The 15572-nt window shown below is 36.4% G+C and overlaps 1 protein-coding gene across 4 annotated transcripts in view; it reads right to left on the bottom strand.

The window, feature by feature from the left end:
- thsd7ba (thrombospondin, type I, domain containing 7Ba) overlaps positions 1–15572 on the bottom strand; it is a 320311-nt gene that overhangs the window by 115879 nt on the left and 188860 nt on the right. The gene's annotated exons all lie outside the window — the stretch shown is intronic.

Raw genomic sequence — 15572 nt, forward strand, 5'->3', positions numbered from 1 at the left:
AAAATAGACTTCTTTTGCATCAATTTAATGAATCCTTGCTAAATATAAGTATTAATTTCTTTAAAAAAAAAAAAAAAAAAAGGAAAAAGATCTTACAGACCCTGAACTATAGTGTAAATTATCAGTTTGGAGGTATTGTCTCGAACTTCCATCAGAATACAACAGATTGTATGTCTTTAGCTTTTGTCACTTTTATTGTTCTGGTAAATGTGTCCTGAAAAACAAGGCAGGTAGCGTGATCCAAACACACACACATACTGCACTCATTAGGCTCACGGATCATGTAATTACATACTTGTGTAAGCTACTTTTCTCATTTTTCAAACCAAAAGAAATCAGAATCCTTTCTCCTCTCTCTTACATAGGTAGCAAATGCCCTATGTATTAAAGAACAATATGAAATGAATTTCACTTTTATCTTCTTGCGAGTTTCAAGGTTGTATAATCTTTTCAATAAAAAGCTCAGGACAAAAACCCTCTATGCTCTGCATCCTTAAGTCCATTCAGAACAGTAAGTGTTATCTGGGAATAAGCTGTGAACGTGTCTTTCCATTGACCACTGTCTACTTGATACTCTTACATGCTGGACATGACTGCTGAGAGCAGATTCACAGGCTTTTATTAGCATGTTCATTCAACTGCTATTATTTTTTGTTACTTCTAGATCATTTTTTGAATGTAAAAGAAGCAGTAATCTTTACCAGCACTGGAAAAGATGAAGTGCCACATGTTTTCCGTCAACTCTGGGAGGAGAAGGGCAAGATGTTGTGAGATCCATCAAACGCATCCCTAATTACACCACGCTCAGATGAGATAAATGGCCTTATTGGGACAGACCACACAGCGGCAAACCTCTAATCTGCTGCATAGATTACAGTTGTTATTGATCAGCACATCATCCTGTCACCTCACGAGGCTACCTGGCAGATGTTATTAGCATTTTAATGGCAGAAATGACTAAAGCATTTGTGATGGGCCTGATAGAGAATATGAACTAATCCCAGGGGCTCCAAATCCTATGAAATACTACAGTATGATGGTGCATTTGTGCTAGTGTGTGGGTGCTGTTCATTAAAAAAATGTATTTATTATATATCAGTATATAAATATTAGGGGTGTGATGAGACAGTTAGCTCACGAGACGAGACACGCGATTGGGTTCACGAGAAAGAGACGAGACAGTATTTTTAGGAAATCCTCAATGAATAAAATAAGTCTACTGGTGCATTTGAAATGTTTTAACTAATCTTGTAATGAATGTCATTTCAGTTCTACTTTCTGAGTATGAATTATCATATGCAGTAAAATCCAACAATATACAAGCACTGTAAAAAGTTTTGCCACAAACTCAACTGATTTGCTTCTCTCCTGTATGATTTCAGTCTCTTCAGACCTTACTGTACATGATTTATGAGCTTCTACAACTTTGTGCAAAAGTGCAAATAGAGACCAATTTTTTCTTCAAGCAAGATGCAGAGCTAAGAGATGGATACAACTACACAGCCCAGCCTAAGATAGCTTTCATATTGTAGGGCCCTATGATTTCCGTGATGCAGAAAACGTGACCGGAATCACGGAATCCAGTCATAAAAAAGGAATTTAGTATATAATGCGGAATGTCACGGAATTTGTCAAATTTTTTATGAATGAATTAAAAGCAGGTCAGTACACTTAAATCAAATCGCGATATAGACTAGCGTCCGTGAATATTAAACCACAAAAAGACATATTTAAATATGAATCCTGCATGCCTGTGCCTCTGAAATGAATGACGCGTAAGCGCGGTTTCATTTACCTCATACACACGCACGTGTGTCAAGCACGTGTGACGCTCGCTGTGTTTTTATCATCTGTCACCTCACTTTATGAGGAAATGAACGCACAAATCTCCAGAGCCACGCTGAAAGTCACTTCATCAGCATTTAACTGCTTCGTTTGAGAAAACTATCGTCATAAAGCGGCGGTGCTGAGTGCGCATTGTACACGATAAGACATCTGTCAGACGCTTAGGCTCTGTTGTGCAACGAATCCTCCGCCATGGTCTTGTCAGTCATCTCGTCACGTGATCAGTGAACTCTGACTCCTGCTGCACTACGTACGACTCTGCAGCTCATGTTGGATGAGCTGGATGGGATTGAAGCTTCCCTTAGTCAACTGAATTAACCCTTAAATGCATACCTCGGGTCTTTAGTGACCCGGGACGTCATTCACTACCCTCCTCCTTGTTCATTTTTTTTTAAGTTAGACATCAACCTTCTTGGTATTCCTCAATCAATTCATTATAAAGAATATAACAAGAAAAAAATCATAAAATTATAAAAGAATGCCTATTTTTGTATTCATTTTTTGTAAAAATTGTATAGGGTCGCAAACGACCCGAGGTGTGTATGAGTGTACGTATATTTTTTCTGCACAACAATAATTGAATCTTAGATGACGGAATAAGTGCAATTCACCTTTATTCCACAAGGTGGCAATGTCTGATACACAATGCTGAAGTGACGACTCATTCAGACAGAAAACGAAATAATAAGAGAAACATGAAATGGCTCAGCGATTTACTGCAGAGCAAGTACTGAACGCAATCAATATGACTGTAACTGTTACAGGATGAATCTGGTGAAGCTGTTAGCGATCGAAATATTGATTTTGAAGATGTTGAAAATTATATAGTTTTGAGAATACGTTTGAGATTGCGGATGGGCTCATATTCGTGACCTCAAACATAAAACTATCCCATTATTTGCTGAATTTACTGGCAAATGAGCTCTGACGAGGACAGTGATGATGGCATAAAACATCTGCTCAAACGGAGCCCTTTCAAGCTCCAAAAGGTAACAAAATACGATTTATTTTATTCTTCTATAATTGTTCCTCTAATATCAGAGGAGTTTTATATTATCGCGACAGGTAGAGATCCTTCCGTGTTAGATACAGTTCCGGGTCGATAAAGACCCGAATATGTAAGAATGATTGGCGAAACAGTCATGCATTTAAGGGTTAAATGGTTTTTATTTCTACAAAAAGCAAAACGACAGTGGAGGTAATGTAATGTAAATGTGGCGGTTGCATCCTAATTTCACTCTCATACTCCGTCATGGCAATATCATGAGACAGCTTTTCACCTCGGCGAGAAATCTTGTCACTTTTTAATCTTGTGAGATCTCACGGCCTTTTCGAACTTTATGAATGATTATTTTAAGTTCAAGTGGTGTGTGTAAAGGAACTTGAAGCAGGCAGTGTACGAGTGTTTCTAAAGCACGTATAGTAGTGCCATACTAAGCTCAGAATCAATTCAAGAGAGAATCGCGATACATAGGAAAATATCAGAATCGCTCCAGATTCTTCATATCGCAAATTGAGATTCAATGTATTGTCCCAGGCCTAGTTTTTACTGCATTTTTAATCAAATAAATGTAGCCTTGTTGAGCATAAGAAACTTTAAAAAATATTTTAAAAACATTTAAAAAAATATTTAATATACAAGTACTATTTAATTAAAGATTCATCTAAATTTTTGCAATTAACAAATTCAGTTCCTTTTTAAGGAAAGACAATTTGTGTGGGACACTCATACTGGAATATAAGTCTACTGTACATACATAATACACTGGATAAAACCACGCTCTTATTTTTTTCAGAATTAAACAGAATTAAAACAATATAGAAATGCAAATCTATGATAATTCAATAATAGAAGAACTTTCCCCTCACTTTATGGACATAATCTTACATGTATGCAAAATGTTTTTCCACTGAGCCACTGATTTAATTTAAAATTTCACCACACAAAGCATTCAACTTTTGTTAAACAACATGTCTGTGTTTGATTTATAAATGAACTATCCATTCAGTTATAAAGCAAACATTATATAATGTAAAACTGAATAAATATGTTAACATAAAAATGGCACTAAACATATTTAACAAACTTGAACTTGAAAGGTATCCTTGGAAAGGCATTGCTCTGCACAGCAAATAGGTGTAAACAGCTAGAAAACAACTTAAGAAACTTGAGATAATAGCAACTCATTGAATGTTTCACAAGAATTTTGTAAATGATTTTCTCACATCTATCTACCAGTCGCTGACTTAACCCTATATGTATCGATTCCAGTGGCGCTGGGTATGACGTTAGCTATAATTACACTGAGATTCTCCTGTTGATTAGCCAGAGGTCACAACGATTTTGGTCTGCTGTAAATTTAAGGGGAAAAAAGAGGGGGGAAAAGAAAAAAAAAAAACATAGAAAGAAGGTGACCTTAGTACTTATATTATATTGACACACTCAGGTGTTCTGTGAATTTCTAACAGTGCTGGAGAACTTCAACGCTGAGGTCATAAACCAGCATAAAATTACAACCGCGACTACAGGATTCAATAAATTTGAGTAACATGTTGCTGACACAAAGTTAAATGAGTGACTTCCTCAATATGCTGCTTTATAGATAGGCCTCGGCTGAACCGTGTTGACTGACACATGAGCTGTAATGCTGCAAGAACTTCAGATACGACATCACACCCCACTGCCATCAACACTGTGAAGCTGGAGGTATGAAAATGTTAAGTAAAGTGAAAAATAAATAAAAGCATTTATAATAGGATGCAGTAAAACATTCGCAGCTGCCAGAGGAATTGCTTTATTTATGACTTTTTTCACTTCACACCCCCGTGTAATAGAGCTTCTGTCATCAGACTAAATGAACACTGGGGCTGCACACTGAACCCGAAGTGCTGTGAAAATAATGAACAAATTCTGTTTCTCGGAGGACTTCGCTAGTCTATTTGAATTCCTTTAAGGAAATGCGGAATTGCTACAGAGTCCAGAGATGGAAACTGCCACTCCTCGTTTGCCCAAAGGAGTTGAACACTTAAGAGAAACTGGCAAGCAGAAACACCTGGAGCTGATATTCAGAGATTCTCACTGACAAGAACCCTTATTAGACTGCCCACAGTGTGGGTTAGCTGCTGGAGAACTAAGGGTCTGGACATATGGAGAAGTTCACACAGGGAGGTTATTGCAGCACCAGGAGCTGAAACATTATTTAATTCCACTCAAACAGGACATTCTTTGACTTTGATAGAACGCTTTGCAGTAGCCATTATAAAAGCGCTGTCTTTTTTATTCTGTTCCCTAGAGTCGTTCCATACTGCTGCGCATCTACGAGATCGACATCCTGGACAATTCAAGCTGTTCATTCGTCGCATACTAAAAACCCCATGTTGGTGAATAAAATTTTCTATATAAGCTTGCACATGCACTGTTAAAAATCATTTATTAATCTTTGTTAATGTTAATTTCACCATTTACTAATACATTATTAAAATCTTGTTAACATTAGTTAATGCACTGTGAACTAACATGAACAAACAATGAACAACTATATTTCCCTTAACTAATGTTAACGAAGATTAGTAAATACAGTAACAAATAGGGCTGGGTAAAAAAATATCGGTTTTGCGATTTTAATCGATTCTCATTTTTACGAACCGATATCGATTCTTAAATCCCAAGAATCGATTAGTCAAGTCTGTTTTCAGTTGATGATTGAACAGAACACGTAGCGCGCCTCCCATCCAATAAATCGCAATAATCTTTATGCTTTGTTACTTTTGATATGAAGCAAAGTCTCAGATTTCAAATGACGTCCATCTTATTATGAGATTCAAAAACATAAATACCGTTTTGCCGCTCTTTAATGTGGTCTGACAGAAAGCTGTAGCGCCTCAGTTAAAGAGAAGCGGCAACACGGAACGCATGTGAACATCCTCTCCTCCGCTTTAATACCAGTTACAGCGCAAAATTAACACAACTAAACATCTGAAGGTATGTTAAAATATACAGTACAACTTGCCGAAATCCGTATCATGTCTCGTGTAATCGCTCAATCAGTGTTTCAACCTCAGAAAGACGTCAATAAAATAAAACAGCTTGTAAACAATGTCACGTAACGTCACATTTACCTCAGAGAAACATATTCAGTGACCATAAACTCGTTAGTCAGCTAGAAAAATGAACTCCAGAGAGCAGCATTCTGATAAATATAGCCTAGCTATGCACGTTACATATATTCATTATAATTTCTAATGTTCTTCAATATTTAATGCATGTTTGAATAAATCAGTTATGACAGCCACGATTTAAATGTTTATATTTCAAAAAAACAAAGTGGAGTAGAAATATGATTATGCAAGTCTAAACTTTATTTATTATAAAAAAAACATCATTGAGTGTAATTTAAGTGTTTGTATAGTCTGGGTAAACCCAGCCTGATCTGCCGGCGATTTGATTTCGCTCAGCAACTCAGTCTGGAAACCCGTGCATTCATTTCTGCTGCGCTGTTGCACTTTTGCGGGAACCAATCACAGACTGGCTTATCCACCTTGCTCGCTGTTGCCGGGTAAAACACGATGACGATAGAGAAGCGACGGCTTCTACCCGTCTCTCACATGACCGTCACTCCAATATAACAATGCACAATCACAGTGACACCGATTGTGTTAAGCATTTACCTTATCTGAGAGAAATGTAGCAGAGCGTTGATCCGACAGTCTCTTCATAGGAAGATTACAAACGGCGATTGATGACACACAATGATTCTCTGCTGTTATTTTGGTGGTTTCCTTCACGATGTGAGTACAGGACTCTTTTACTTCAATGCCCCTTGATGGTAGACAATATTTTTATTATTTGCTCTATATGTTTCGTCTCCCTGCTTCTTGAATCTCGCGCCGCCTGAGCTGACTGGAATTCTTTTTGGTTGTCATGACAATGACGTAGTTAGGGCGGCTATATTCCGCGTTCATTTACACTGAACCAGAACAGTATCAGAGTTGCCTTTTAACCTCTCGACGATGCTGAATGACTTCTTTAGTTAGCAAACAAATGGGTATTTCATGTTTTTTTGCACAACCTGCAAAAGTCGCTCTATGCCATTGCTGCTTCTGCAAACCGTGGATCAATGCTACAAACCAATACAAACTAACCCTGCATCTCAATCAGCTCCCTAGTTCCCTAGGTCGTGAATCAGTATATCATGAAAGTGAATGTGGCTGATTCCCTGATCAGTGCCCTGACTACTGAACTAGGGAGCTGATTGAGACACACGGTAAACCTGTCTGGAGTTTTCGCATTGCTCTGCAAAGTACGTCACCCGGATCGTTGATCTGATTGGTTGAAGGACTATCCAATTGCGTGACTAATGCTCGTTGATCATGCCTCTTGGGCAGTAGGAAAGACATAGCAAACTCCCCAGACAAATGTTCAATTTTAAATTGAGCTTGGTCTGGTGATAGCCAGACTAGTGTTTGTATATAAATAAGTAAATTTTAACCTTCAATATTATTATAGTAGTACCAACTGACTCCCATGTGTAGTTGTTTTTCCTCTAGAAAATTTGGCATATACTGTAACTGATCCAAAATAATCGATATCGAATCGTACATCGATTATTGCGGTGCATTGTGGGATTGAATGAGTCCACTATGGTTTCGGACACCACTACAAATGGCTGTTCCCTATTTAAGGGTATATGGGTGATTTCAGACTGAGCCCTAGTTTCCTTGTTCTCTGTCTTATTATGTTTGATTCTGTTCCTGTGGTTCAATATAGTGATTATTATCTGAGTATTTTGTTTTGTTTTATAAAGAGAAGACTGCTGCAATTAAATCCTGCAATTTTATTTCATCCTGCTGCAACTGGACGTGACAGAAATTTGTTTCGGGCAATACATATGAAGCTGCATAAAAAGATAAACACATCAATAGCAAATCACACAGTCCTTCACACTAGAGTTTAATATTTTTGTAGACAAAGTAACAAAATAATTTGGTTGTATCTAGACCTTGGCATGCAGAAATGTTGACCAGATGAGTACAAAATCTGAATAGCACAAAAGAGGAGCTGGCATGAGCTAAGGCTGAAGAGTGAATGAACGCCGGTTAACAACACGGATATTAACCCACTCAAAAATATTTACATAATGTAACTAAACTATAAAACTATGACTTAAAAAAAAAAAAAAAAGTATCTATAAACATCATATAAGTAAAGCAAATCGATGTTAGGATCTTGACATGTCGATCAGATGGATCTTTCTGTATAACCAGACAGTTCTTGTCCAAAATGACCTGCAATGTGGACCAGACTTAATGCAGATAGTCAAAAGTCCAGTGGTGCAGGGCTATATACTCTAGAGATGTGCTAAGACACCCAAGGCTGTAGGTGGATTTCAATCAGGCTGTGAACTGCATGATAGGTGTCTCTTAAGAGTGCTGCCAGGCTGTAAAGAGAGTTCAGTCCTGCCCTTGAATACCGAATAAAGGGATATAGATCACTACGCAATGAGCTTTAACTGGCCAGTAAACTGGAGCACTCTGAACATCACGGTAGAGAAAAATGCCCCGTCTCATGGTCAGAGTGGAACAGACTTTGATATCCATGCATCAATATGTTTATTCTTGAGAAATAAAGCAGGAACAGAGGAAATGCCTTGTCCTCCAGTGCCCAATTAACTCCGGCAAAAGGAAGTCAAGAAAGCTTAATTGAAAATCCTTCATTGCTCTATCAGTCTCTTTCTTGGGTTTGGGATGAAAGGTTAAACAATAGAGCATCTGAGCCACTTCATGCTTAATTTAACCAGACTTCTCATCAATAATTATTAAAATCGAGAAAGCCATTTTGATGTTGTTAGCAATGATTACTCGCTTCTTTGCAACACAAATTTGTTTTACCTATAAATACTGGGTAATTAAATTTCACATAGCAACATTGTATTCAAATGAGAGAGCTGCTCTTCTAAAAATGAGGTCAAACAAAATTTGTATAATGGCACAGAGACCCTTTATAGTCATCAAGTCTGAAAGAATAAATTCACAAATGAAAAAAATAATAAGACGCTCTTCCTCATCCCCAAAACACCTGACCGTGTCAAATTACATCAATTAGCTCATCAGTTAAGGTGTGGGAAAAGAGTATTTGACACTGGAGTTCACACATCTGATGAGTTCTCAACCAATTATGAGAAAAATCTCAACTTTCAAATTACATCCCGTTTCAAACATCCCACCCCTCTCAGACCCATGTGTCAATTCTCCTCAGGAACATGGCAATAATAAAACATGCAAAAAGCCACATTTAGTTTTGCAGGTTTTGAAAATGGGCTATTAAGATCTTACTAAGGCTTCATCAAATTCACAATGCCGGATTCCTCATCTTTATGCTATTTCTCATAAATTACACAGTTAGGTTAAAATGGGTCACACTAGCTGATCTCCAATGCATGCTGCTGAGAGATACGCTTTCAGACCGCTCTTTAGCCAAATATCAGCTAGTGTAATGCATTGATGAAAGAGCGTGACACTGACATGACATGGGTCGATGTGTCTGGCTGCTCTTAAAAGCCTTTTCTTTATTTGAGATCACCCTCAATAATAGAATGCTTTATAGATACTCAAATCATCCAGAATTCTGTACAGACAGTAGATACTTTTTAGCTAACAACTCTGCATTGCTGTCTTCTATAAAAGCAGTGTGATCTTTTTTGCTTGGGATGATGTTAGAATCCTTTTGATATGAACTTATTAGTGGTGCTGGATAAAACGGCACTATTTCTGGTGTTTTGCGCAACTTGGCTTGCATCATTTGCACTACGGACATGAACGACATCTCAAAACATGGTGACCTCATAAGAGGTTTGCTTTTCTAAGCAATCCGAGTTATGATTTTTGTCTGGTGGGTAGGGATGTAACGATTAACTCAACTCACGATTCGATACGATTCACAATACTGATTTCACGATTAGATTTTCTCACGATTTTCTTACTATTTTTTTTTTTTTTTTACAAAAGATTTAAATGACAAAGTGTCTTTTTATTATTTCTCAGACAAAATGCTGCATATTTCTTTGTGAAATTGAAATATCTTTATAACAAAACTAAATTGAAATTTTAAAGCAGATCCTAAATCAAATAAATAAATAAATAATACAAATAAAAGAAACCTCTTCATATGAGTACTGTACATGAACAAGATGTTTATTTGCTCTATTACAGGCTGAACTATCTGTAGCCATTTAAAATTAGATGCAACCACTGCATTTTAATCACGATCCCAACAAAGATGCTGCATACATGCAGCATGAGCAGTTTTTAATTTTAACTAGATTGTATACTTTTTAACATTTCAAGCAAAAACAGAATGTTCAGACTTTAGCTTTGTGAAATTATGTTACATAAAATTTGAGAACGCAAATACACTGGCCACGTTCACACTGTCAGTTTTTGGGATTGACAACCGCATTTACTTACAGATGTGAGTCTCGAAATGTCCTGTTCACACAGCAACTTACAGTAGCGTCTGGAACACTGCCTGTATGAACGTGCAACTAGAGTCAAGCCCGTATTCTCTTACTAGTGTCCATAACGACAGTGACTATGGCAAGCCGTTTTAACTTTTATTCATTCTCAGGATATGAATTCTTGATATCAAAAATTAAATTTTCACTAGTTAAAAAGATAATTCTTGATATTAGGAATTACATTTCCACTAGTAACAATGGCAATTTTTGATATCAGAAATCACATTTCCACTAGTAACAAAGTTAATTTTTGATATCAACAATTCAATTTTCACTAGTTAAAATGCTAATTTTTGACATCAAGAATTACATTTCCACTAGTAAAAAATAGAATTCTTGATATCTGTAATTGTATTTTCACTAGTGAAATGTCACCATAGGCTGCCATTCAAATTCAATTGTTGATATCAAGAACTGACTTCTTACTAGTTGAAATTCCAATTTCACATATCAAAAATACAATTCATACTAGAAAAAATAAAAATGGTAAAAATGTAAAGATGATAGATGATATCAAGAATTCAATTGTCACTAGTTGAAATATCAGTTCTTGATATCAACAATTCAATTGCTACTAGTAACAATGTTAATTTTTGATATCAATAATTTGATTGTCACTAGTGACAATGCTAGTTTCTGATATCATGAATGTGATTGTTACTAGTAAGAAAGCCATTTTAAAAAAATGTGAAAATATATTGATGTCAGAAATACAGTTTCAGATATCAAAAATGAACATTTTTACTAGTAGCAATTCAATTGTTGATATCAAGAACTGACATTTCAACTAGTGACAATTGAATTCTTGATATCAAAAATTCACATTTTACTAGTAGCAATGTAATTATTGATATCAAAAATTATGATTTTTACTAGTAAGAATTGTATTTCTGATATGTGAAATTGGAATTTCAACTAGTAAGAAGTCAGTTCTTGATATCAACAATTGAATTTGAATGGCAGCCAATGGTGACATTTCACTAGTGAAAATACAATTACAGATATCAAAAATTCTAGTTTTTACTAGTGGAAATTCAAATGTTGATATCAAGAAGTAACATTGTTACTAGTGGAAATGTAATTCCTGATATCAACAACTGAATTGTTGATATCAAGAATTCATATCCTGAGATGTGACTAAAAGTCAAAACGGCTTGCCATAAGTGACCAACGTAATATTAAAGATGGCTACGTCCATAAAACTGAAAAGTCTTGTCACTTTTGACATGAGAACAGACCAATTGAAGTGCGAGTGTATCCATTCAAACTTCATTAACCAACAGCAGCATGTAAACACGCAATAGCTGTCTCGCACATGACAGGGCATTTGAATTTGGAAAAGAAACTGACGGGAGCCGCTCCGGTGGAAAACAGTGATTGGATCTAACACCTTAAGATGATGCACAGCTCATGCCTTTATCGCTGTAAGTTACCAAAAGCAAAACCCACACAAAACACCAGCTCTCTCGCACTGTATGACGTGACAGACAACTAGTTGTTCAGTCCTGTTCTGTTCACACAGCGCAAAAATTCAGAGAATGCAGTTGTGAGTCCTGAAAATTTACGGGTGTGAGTTCGGTTATAAAATGCGGTTGTCACACCCGTAAATAACCTTACTGTGTGTGAATGTAACCGTATTAAGGACTCAAATATAGGACTGACAACCGTATTCTGCTGCTGTGTGAACGTGGGCTATGGAAGAGCTGCAATACAGCGCCTGTGCCTTAAAAGTACTTTAAAATTCATGGTACAGAAGTAAGATAAAAAGAGAACATCATCTAAACTTTTCTGAACCCAGTCAACTCTCCTCAAATATACATTCATATAAACCCCACCTCCAAATGTATCGTGATTCATTTAGCATCTCAACCAACTTGAATCGTCACGTTCTTATCAATTTTCAACCGTTTCCGGATGTATCGTTACATCCCTACTGGTTTAATAAAAAGATCATAAAAATCACAAAAGATATACATCAAAAAATAAACTTCAGATATATCTAGAGACCATTTTAACACAGAAAATTTGGGGTAGGTTCTTTCCACCTTATTTTGCAACAGAATTAAGCTGTTTTCTGTTAATCCACGAGACTTCTGATTCATTAGCTGCTATAGGGAAATAACTGTAAGAATAAATGGTACAATTATTTGCGCTACAAACCACTGTGTTTATAATTACGACAATACCTTAAAATAATATGGTAAGAAATACCAGTTTACAATATCAAGCAGCATAACAAACTGTTTTGTACAGCTAAAAATAACTGGAGAATGGCACCAGAAGCCAGACAAATTCAATTTACAAATGCCCGCATTTGCTCAAATGCCTGCTCTTACAGTATGTTAAAAATAAGGTGGACTGTCTATTGAGTCTGGTATAAAATTACCTACCAACCACCCTAGCAACTCCAGATCAACGTGCTCACAACCGCTCGTAACTCCTTAAGAACCATATAACATCATCCAGGCAAACACCCAAAACAACCTAGCATTGCAGGGTTTTTGTTTTTTCAATCTAGTTATTATATCTTATATATTATCTTCTATATTATTATACTGACCTCAAACTTTTTAATGGCAGTATACACACACGCGATCATTAAATACTTTTATTCAGCTGTAATGCATAAAACTGATATTAAATTGATATAACCCATGTCAGGGTTATATTTAAAGGCCCACTAAAATGCCTTGCAACGTGCAGCATTATTCAAAGCGTTGACTTAATTTCCACTGAAACAGGAAGACAGGGCAGGACACATGGATCATCTCCTCCCTAAAATAACCAATATACCACAGCCTCGGCAAAGCCACAGTTTCCTCCTAATCTCCAACCGTTTCTCCTCCTAATCTCCTCCATAAGGCATGATGTCATCAAAAATGATCCATATTGGTGGAAGTGAAAGATTGTTTTGAATGCTTATATCCTGTAAATGCAAACTTTGTCATTGTTTTGGAGTACACTAGATCATAGATAACAGTGAGGCTAACATATTCATACTAAAAGCCAAAAAACTTTCATGGGGACTTGTGTTTTGTTTTTTTTTCATTGTGTTCCCTGTCCCTATTACACAGTTCTCTTCGCTAATCTGTTCCCTTAGTTACATATTGCTTTCACCTGTTGTTCATTATTTTCCTCGTTATCTCTGTATATTTAAAGGCACAATATGTAATTTTCGCCACTAGAGGTCACTTATTCAAAACAAAGGCGTAGCTTCATGATGTGAGAATGAGCATGGAATCATGGGAGTTGTTGTCTTCACCTCTACAGCCGATGGAAAGCAATCCGACTGGACTCAGGCAGAAATCATGTTCATGGATGAGCTAATGAGCTAACTTTTACTAACATTACTTTGTTATGAAGCAGGGGCCAGGGACATTTTACATTGCTGTTTTTATTAAGCTTATATGCTGTAGTCAACTCATACAGGTCACTTCATCAGATGAAATAAAATTGTGGGGTAATGCAGTCCTGTTTTACTTGGTCAAAACAATCAATCATACTAAAAACACATCTGAGTGGTTGAAAGTTATGTTAACGTTACTCTGTGAGTTCGCTCAGTGGCTGGTATCAGACACTTGCTACACACTGCAGTAAGCTGGATCGATATTAGATAACTTGTGTTGCTAAATGGTATGCAATTCATTTTAAAATATTTTGTATGATGGAGAAAATGCTCTATTACTGTTACTGTGGCTACTGTATGTTAGCCACTCGACAAAATAGCATTGTCTCTGAGGCATGGTACAAACATGTTATACTCGCGGTAAATCAAGAAAACAAGAAATTCAAACAATAAGACTACACGTGTTGAGCTATATAACAATGATTAGTTTTCTGTCGATAAATGTATTTAAAGGTGCCCAAGAATGCTTTTTCACAAGATGTAATATAAGTCTAAGGTGTCCCCTGAATGTGTCTGTGAAGTTTCAGCTCAAAATACCCCATAGATTTTTTTTAATTAATTTTTTTAACTGCCTATTTTGGGGCATCATTAACTATACACTGATTTTTTCAGCGCGCCGCCCCTTTAAATCGCGTGCTCCCTGCCACACGAGCTCTCGACTATATTACAGTGCATAAACAAAGTTCACACAGCTAATATAACCCTCAAATGGATCTTTACAAGATGTTCGTCATGCATGCTGTGTGCATACATCGAATCATGTGAGTAAAGTATTTATTTTGATGTTTACATTTGATTCTCTATGAGTTTGAGGCTATATGCTCTGTGGCTAACGGCTAATGCTACACTGTTGGAGAGATTTATAAAGAATGAAGTTGTGTTTATGAATTATACAGACTGCAAGTGTTTAAAAATGAAAATAGCGACGGCTCTTGTCTCCGTGAATACAGTAAGAAACGATGGTAACTTTAACCTCATTTAACAGTACATTAGCAACATGCTAACGAAACATTTAGAAAGACAATTTACAAATATCACTAAAAATATCATGCTATCATGGATCATGTCAGTTATTATTGCTCCATCTGCCATTTTTCGCTGTTGTTCTTGCTTGCTTACCTTGTCTGTGCACAGATCCAGACGTTAATACTGCCTTTCCTTGTCTAATGCTCGAACATGGGCTGGCATATGCAAATATTGGGGTCGTACATATTAATGATCCCGACTGTTACGTAACAGTCGGGATCATTAATATGTACGACCCCAATATTTGCATATGACAAACAAATGAGATTTACATAAGAAAGAGGAAGCAATGGGGTTTGAAACTCAATGTATGTCTTTTCCATGTACTGAACTCTTGTTATTCAACTATGCCAAGATAAATTCAATTTTTCATTCGAGGGCACCTTTAAACAGTTGCTCACCTGTCTAATAAAACACATAAAGCGTCTTTGGTATTTCCATGGTTTCAATCATGGGTAACGCTGATATGATGTCATTGATAGGCGACGCAATGACACAGGCCATTACACTGGTTAAAATAGCTGATTTATCTGGATTTAAACATTGTTGGAAACATTTGGGATAATGTAAGTACACCATTTAACAAAATATATAAAATTGTTCTACTGGTTTTTGGATATTTTAATTCATATTGTGCCTTTAAGCCCTTGGTTTCCTCTGTTCTTGTTCGATCTAATTTATTTTTGAATTCTATGAGTTTCTCCTTGGTTTCACTATTAAATACAGTTTGTTTCTCTGAATCTCCTGTATTAATGCAGCCAAACGTGACAGACATTTATAAT

This window comes from Megalobrama amblycephala, linkage group LG6 (assembly GCF_018812025.1).
Source record: "Megalobrama amblycephala isolate DHTTF-2021 linkage group LG6, ASM1881202v1, whole genome shotgun sequence".
In the NCBI taxonomy this organism is placed as follows: Eukaryota; Metazoa; Chordata; class Actinopteri; order Cypriniformes; family Xenocyprididae; genus Megalobrama; species Megalobrama amblycephala.